Genomic DNA, 5,961 nt, shown 5'->3' on the forward strand with positions numbered 1-5,961 from the left:
GCAGAGCGGGAATGAGAGAGAGAGAGAGAGAGAGAGAGAGAGAGAGAGAGAGAGAGAGAAAGAGAGGATTAGAGAATACTCTAGACAAGGGGAAAATGAATAGTTTCATTAAAATGTTACCGTTTCTGAGACTTTCACAAACTAGTTAAGTCCTTAAATATGATTAAGGGTAGTCATTGTTTAAAAAAAATATATAACAAATTACATTCAAATAAAAAATAAAAAGGAAGCAAACCACAGCAAATTAAGCAAACACTTGGGGTTATGTTAATAATTAATGACTGTCGTTTTCCGCTAGTTACATCCTTTGAGATTAAGTATAATTAGAGTTTTCTTTAGCTCAACAAAGAAAATAAATATACAAACAAGTCCATAAGTACGGGAATGAAAAAGAAAGGCAAACGGGGGAAAAAAAATGAGCAAACACTTGAAGTTGGTTTGGTTGCTTGCATATTAAAAAGTATTAATCTGATCACTTATCAAACATTTGAGACTCCACTATTAAAGTTGATCATTTTGACAGATGTTAATTAATATAGTTTAAGTTTAATATTATTCTACATAATTATACATGTATTCTACATAATTAATATAAATATTATTTATATAATATTTTTATTAGTGATGTGATTTAATCATTGCCTTTTAACCCGTGTAATAAATCCATTTTTCTAAAGTCCAAAAATGTAATACAACATAGATTACATATTTATGTTGCATTCACTTTTGATCCATACATTGTCAATAAATACTGTACATTGCATTACATTCCAAGAGATATGGAAGCCAAAGCAGTGATTGAATCTTCTCATATGTACATAAACAACAGCAATTCTAGTGAAAGATAAATGCCTTTTAACCTGGGATTAAGATACTAAGCTTACATAAATACCAAAAAGAAAAATGATCTAGATAGCTGTAAATGTCTTTTACAAGTGCCTTTTGTAAAATAATTCAAGGCTGTATGCAGACATCTGTGTGCAGAATGCGAAATTAAATATGACGACTCTGCAGAGAGAGAAAAAAATAAATAAACCTGAAGAATTTAAGAATGGCCTTTACACATTACATAAAAAACATTCAGTGCAAAAACAGTTGGCAGTGTAAAGGTGATCTTTATGTCTGGCACTTTTCAAGGCTGAATTATAGAAGCATTAACTTCTCCAGGCATTCTCAAAGCATGATAAATTACAAAGTATTGCTCAATAGAATTTCAAATGTCTGAAAAAGTAACCTCATAACCCGGTATCAGTGATACAGTTTTGCTTATAAAGGAAGCACATTGATTCCAGAAAGTTAATCCTCTGTTATGATTCTTAAAACCTGGCATTTTTTAGGAACGACAGTCAGTCCTAAAAGTTCAGATTTGAAAACCGAAACAGATTTGTGTGGGATATCAACAAAGCCTTGGATATTTTTTATCTGAGTTTTGATTACAGACAATGAAACCAACAATAAAAAGATTATATATTTATATAACAGAATATTAAATTTAGCAGAACCTAAAATGTTACCCAAAGCTCAATGTCTTTCCTAGTAAGGGATTTGTATTTAGTGTTATTTACTCTGCTAGGACAACCTGTGTGAACTTGAGACTTTATTTGACCCTACTTAAATTGATATTTATTATCTCAGTATGTTTAAGAATATGCTCCATTTGAAATTTGGTTGGAGCTCTGGACCATTTTGGAACATGTGTAAGGCTTATTGGATCTTATTGAGGTCGAGATACTCCCTTATACTTATGATGTACTGTAATATCCTTTTAGGAGAAATGAATACGGAACAAACATTCCTTTACCAAATGCGTTTTGTGGTCTATGGCTAAAATATGTCACTGCTGTAATTTCACTGAAAATTACTGACGCTCAAATATCACGAAATTAAAGAAACTGCAGAATCATAGGTTCAATTTGGCACCTGTGAGAAATGGCCCACTGGGTCTTCCAACATTACAGACGGGAAATGGAAAACTGTGAGAAAATGCCTCACATGTTCTGATATATCGTCAGTGTCCACTGACTCTATTTGCTATCTCTGGGAGGTCGAGAATTTGGGGGAGGCCGAGAAGATCAGTGGAGTTAGAGGATAAACAGTCCAGCGAGATGACTGGTATTTTTCTGTGTCTTGGCTCTTCTTCTAGATATCTGTCTTTAGAAAAACACTCCACAATATTTAAGAGCTGTCTGACATCTATCCAAAAACTAACAGCAGACTGGAAAGTTTGTGTTCTGGGGTATAAGGTCCCATGTCAGGGGTTTCCTAGGGACTTTTAATGCAGACGCACACACACAGCTGCTCTGGTTTTTCTCTAGATGTGCCGTTGTGTGCTTGTGTTCCTGTTGCTTGAGGCAGAGTGTAGCCCAAAGTTGCTCCAAAATATCTACATAAATGTTAAAAGTATTCCTGAAGACTTGGAGGTGCTAGTACAGGTGTGTTTAATTAGGGTTGAAACTAAACCGTGCAGGAAGGTGGCCCTCTAGGAACAGGGTTGACCCATGGCAGGGGTGCTGCACTTGACATTTTGAGATAGGTGCGCCCTAAGTGCACAGCAACCCCAACTTTAAACCGGTCAATTGTGTATCTCGCAGGAATTTTCCTGAACTATGTGGTTCATGGGATTTCACAAAGGCAAACTACTACCTGACACTAAGCAGCATTACATCACTAACGTGGACCTGGAGGAAGACTGCAAGTCCTTAGGGTTTCATTCGGGAGTGTGACTATACATTACATTTATTCTTTGACAGGTCTTGTGAGATTCACATGCACATTCATGCAATGTATTCATTGAGACCCAAAGCAACCCTAACCCTGGACCAACTCTAAACTTGTCAAATATGTATCTTGCAAAAAACCTGATGAACAAGTTTTAGCATCTAGACATCGCTGTGGCTCAGGTCCATGGGATTCATAGTCAAATAGTAACAGCAATTTCTATTTGATAGCGGCACTACATCACTAACGTAATGACATGATGAGAATTCAACATTCGGGACATGGTCATGGTGTACCTCTATTCCACTAGAAAAGAGTTCACAATTGTGGCTTTCGCACCGTGTAGTTCTGAGGAACTCAGTTCTAGGAACTAGCCAGCAGGGTGGTTCCTAGAGAACCAATTTCCCCCTCTGGACTTTTTCCTGGTTGCATTCGTACGAGCAGCAGGAACTCTGAAGAGGCCGACAGCACCGTCTTTATTCACGGCATTTACAAACTTTAACATCAGGTGAATGGCGGATGCTGTGATCGGAGCTGTTTTTGTTGTGTGTCATGGGTTTCGTGATAACAGAGATGGAATGTAAACACACAATTTACGTGATTAAAAGAGCATAAAAATCTGACTAAATCTCCTTTGACAACTTGTAGTGTTGCATATCATCGAGGCTGAGAAAAGGACACAACGCTGCAGACAACAGGTAGCTAAATGCTGTTATCGCTGTTTTCCATGTTCATAGAGTAAATATTTTTGCATGGCTTTTAAAAATGCCGGTAGCTGGTGTTTTGTATGCATTTGGCCAATCCGCGTACACTTACGTCACTGGTATTTCCTATAGAACTGTTTTAGACCGTACTCTGAAGTAGGAGCTAATTTAGTTCCTCCAAACGGAGTTCCTAGAACCAAATATGTTCCCAGTTCCTGTGGTGCGAACATGCCAAAAAGCAGGAAAAAAAGCTTTTTTTTTCATAGTTATCACTGAATGAATATGACGTGTTTAACTAAAATAATCTTTTTTTTATTATTATAACATTTATTTAAATATCTTCTAACAGTCAGAGCAGATACCGTTTTATAGACAGTGCTTCGAGATGTAGTGCGGTTTTGCTTTCGGACCTTTCGTGATCCGATAAATAAATATTAAAATATCTTCTAATTAAAACAGTAAGGGTTCCTACACAGTTTGGAAACATGGCAATTGATTTCCAGGAAATTCACGTTTCGACTACTTACCCTATTCAGTGTTATAAAATACAAAATGAATACATTTATCATAGGATTTCATGACAAACGTTGAGTGATCATTTGAACACGACACGAACACGATGATTAATTGATGTATGTGTTCATCAAGCCCAAGCCCAACTCAACCCGAACCTTGTCATATGTACCAAGCTAGAGTACATATGCTTACATATGTACCCCCCCCCCACACACTAATGTGTGGTCATCCCCATTTTGTATAAAGTCTTGCATGCATTCTTCATCGAGTCCAAGATCAACCCCAAGCCTCGAGTTTACCTCCAACTTTAATCAAACTTGCCTGCCACTAACTTTTTATTAATCATGAAGACCTTGATTAGCTTGTTCAGGTGTGTTTGATTAGGGTTGGAGCTAAACTCTGCTGGAAAGTGGACCTCAAGAGCCAGAGTTAAGTAAGAACGCTGATCTAGACATCACTGCAGCTCTGGTCCATAGGATTCACGCCAAATTCAGCCAAAGGGTTGACGTCTAGGCCATGTTCCACCCCCAGAACCAAAACACTTCTGAACACTGGAGATCAAGGGATCCGTTTGTGTGAAGTGTCCACAGTATTACCATCCATCAAATCTTCTCTATACTGTTGGGGAAATTTGCAGAGCCAACAAAACATGCTGTGATGTGCCTCGAGATTGGGAAAATCCACAATAGTAGACATCATCAGCAAATTTATCTTGCACTCTATTCCTTTTGCTCTTTTTTTTAGTTGAAGGATATAGTCGAGACAAGCTTTTGGAAAGTGGTGGGCCAAAAGATTGATTGGGCCGGTCTGTTCAGTGTAAAGTCCACTCTTTTTATCCGAGCCGTTCTCTAAACACACGTTACCCTTTTTGGCAGATGACAAGTAGATGAATCCAGGCCTTCCAAGTGTTTATGCATGCCGTAGACGTTGGAAGGTGCTCTTCAACTCAAAGTTTGGCAAAAGCAGTCTCGCGTGTCAAACTTTCAAATCTCTGTTTGCCAAGTGAGAAGACACTTGATGGATTTCTCTTCTTTTTTTTTTTTTGTATTGCAGGAGTCCACTGATGTCAAGTAGTTTGTTTTCCTCAATGTGGCATTCGCTCACAATGGGGGTTGCAAACTTGTAAAGCCAAAGTGAGTTTCTGGCTCTTAAAGGCAGCGTAATGACAAAGTGCATGATTTAATGGGATTCATTAGTCTGACAGTGGCCATGGCCAAAAAGCTTCCCACGCACACAAGCAGAGCTCTGTGCAAATATGTTGCACAGAAAACAAATTAACTGCAAGCGGTCACATCTGGCCTGTAAAATGAATCAAAGAGCGGATAAACAATGTACCTTTGAGAAGGAAGAGTTCTGGAGGACACAGAAAGTGAAATGCTACTAATATTGGAAGTCTAGGTTGACTCGTGTGGGAAGTGGTTTAGTTAACGCGTGACTTGACTGAGTCCACTGTTAATATAGTAGGTGTAATATATTAAAAAGTTTAATTAATGGAGTTTTGCATGTCTGGATGATGATTGGTCAATATGGTGTTTTAGTCGGGCTAAAATACACAATACAGTAATAACTATAATGCAAAACACCTACACACAACTGCAAACACCTGCTGAGGATCGTTCATCCAAAATGAGGATGAGTAAATGATGACCAAATTTTTGTATATTCCAAACCTATATGCATTTCAGAACACAAAATACGTTTTTTATTTTTTTGGCTGTTTTGTTTTGTTGATGTGACCCTGGACCACAAAACCAGTCATAAGGGTCGATTTTAATTGAGATAAAATAAGCTTTCCATTGATGTATGGTTTGTTAGGATAGGACAACATTTGGCTGAGATACAACTATTTGAAAATCTGGAATCTGAGGGTGCAAAAAAATCTAAATATTGAGAAAATCGCCTTTAAAGTTGTCCAAATTAAGTTCTTAGCAATGCATATTACTAAAAATTAAATATCAAAAATTAAGTTTTGATATATTTACGGTAGGAAATTTACAAAATATCTACATGGAACATGGAACAT

At 37.4% G+C, this 5,961-nt stretch overlaps 1 long non-coding RNA gene across 1 annotated transcript in view; it reads left to right on the plus strand.

Annotated features, from left to right (window-relative positions):
- LOC107668655 (uncharacterized) overlaps positions 1-4,832 on the plus strand; it is a 16,518-nt gene extending 11,686 nt beyond the window's left edge. The window contains exons 3-4 of the long non-coding RNA XR_001631917.1: positions 913-918; positions 4,822-4,832. This is a non-coding gene — a long non-coding RNA (uncharacterized LOC107668655). The remainder of the gene's footprint in view (positions 1-912; positions 919-4,821) is intronic.
- Positions 4,833-5,961: the final 1,129 nt, after the last annotated feature.

This window comes from Sinocyclocheilus anshuiensis, unplaced genomic scaffold, assembly GCF_001515605.1.
Source record: "Sinocyclocheilus anshuiensis isolate Anshui unplaced genomic scaffold, SAMN03320099.WGS_v1.1 scaffold60, whole genome shotgun sequence".
Taxonomy (NCBI): Eukaryota; Metazoa; Chordata; class Actinopteri; order Cypriniformes; family Cyprinidae; genus Sinocyclocheilus; species Sinocyclocheilus anshuiensis.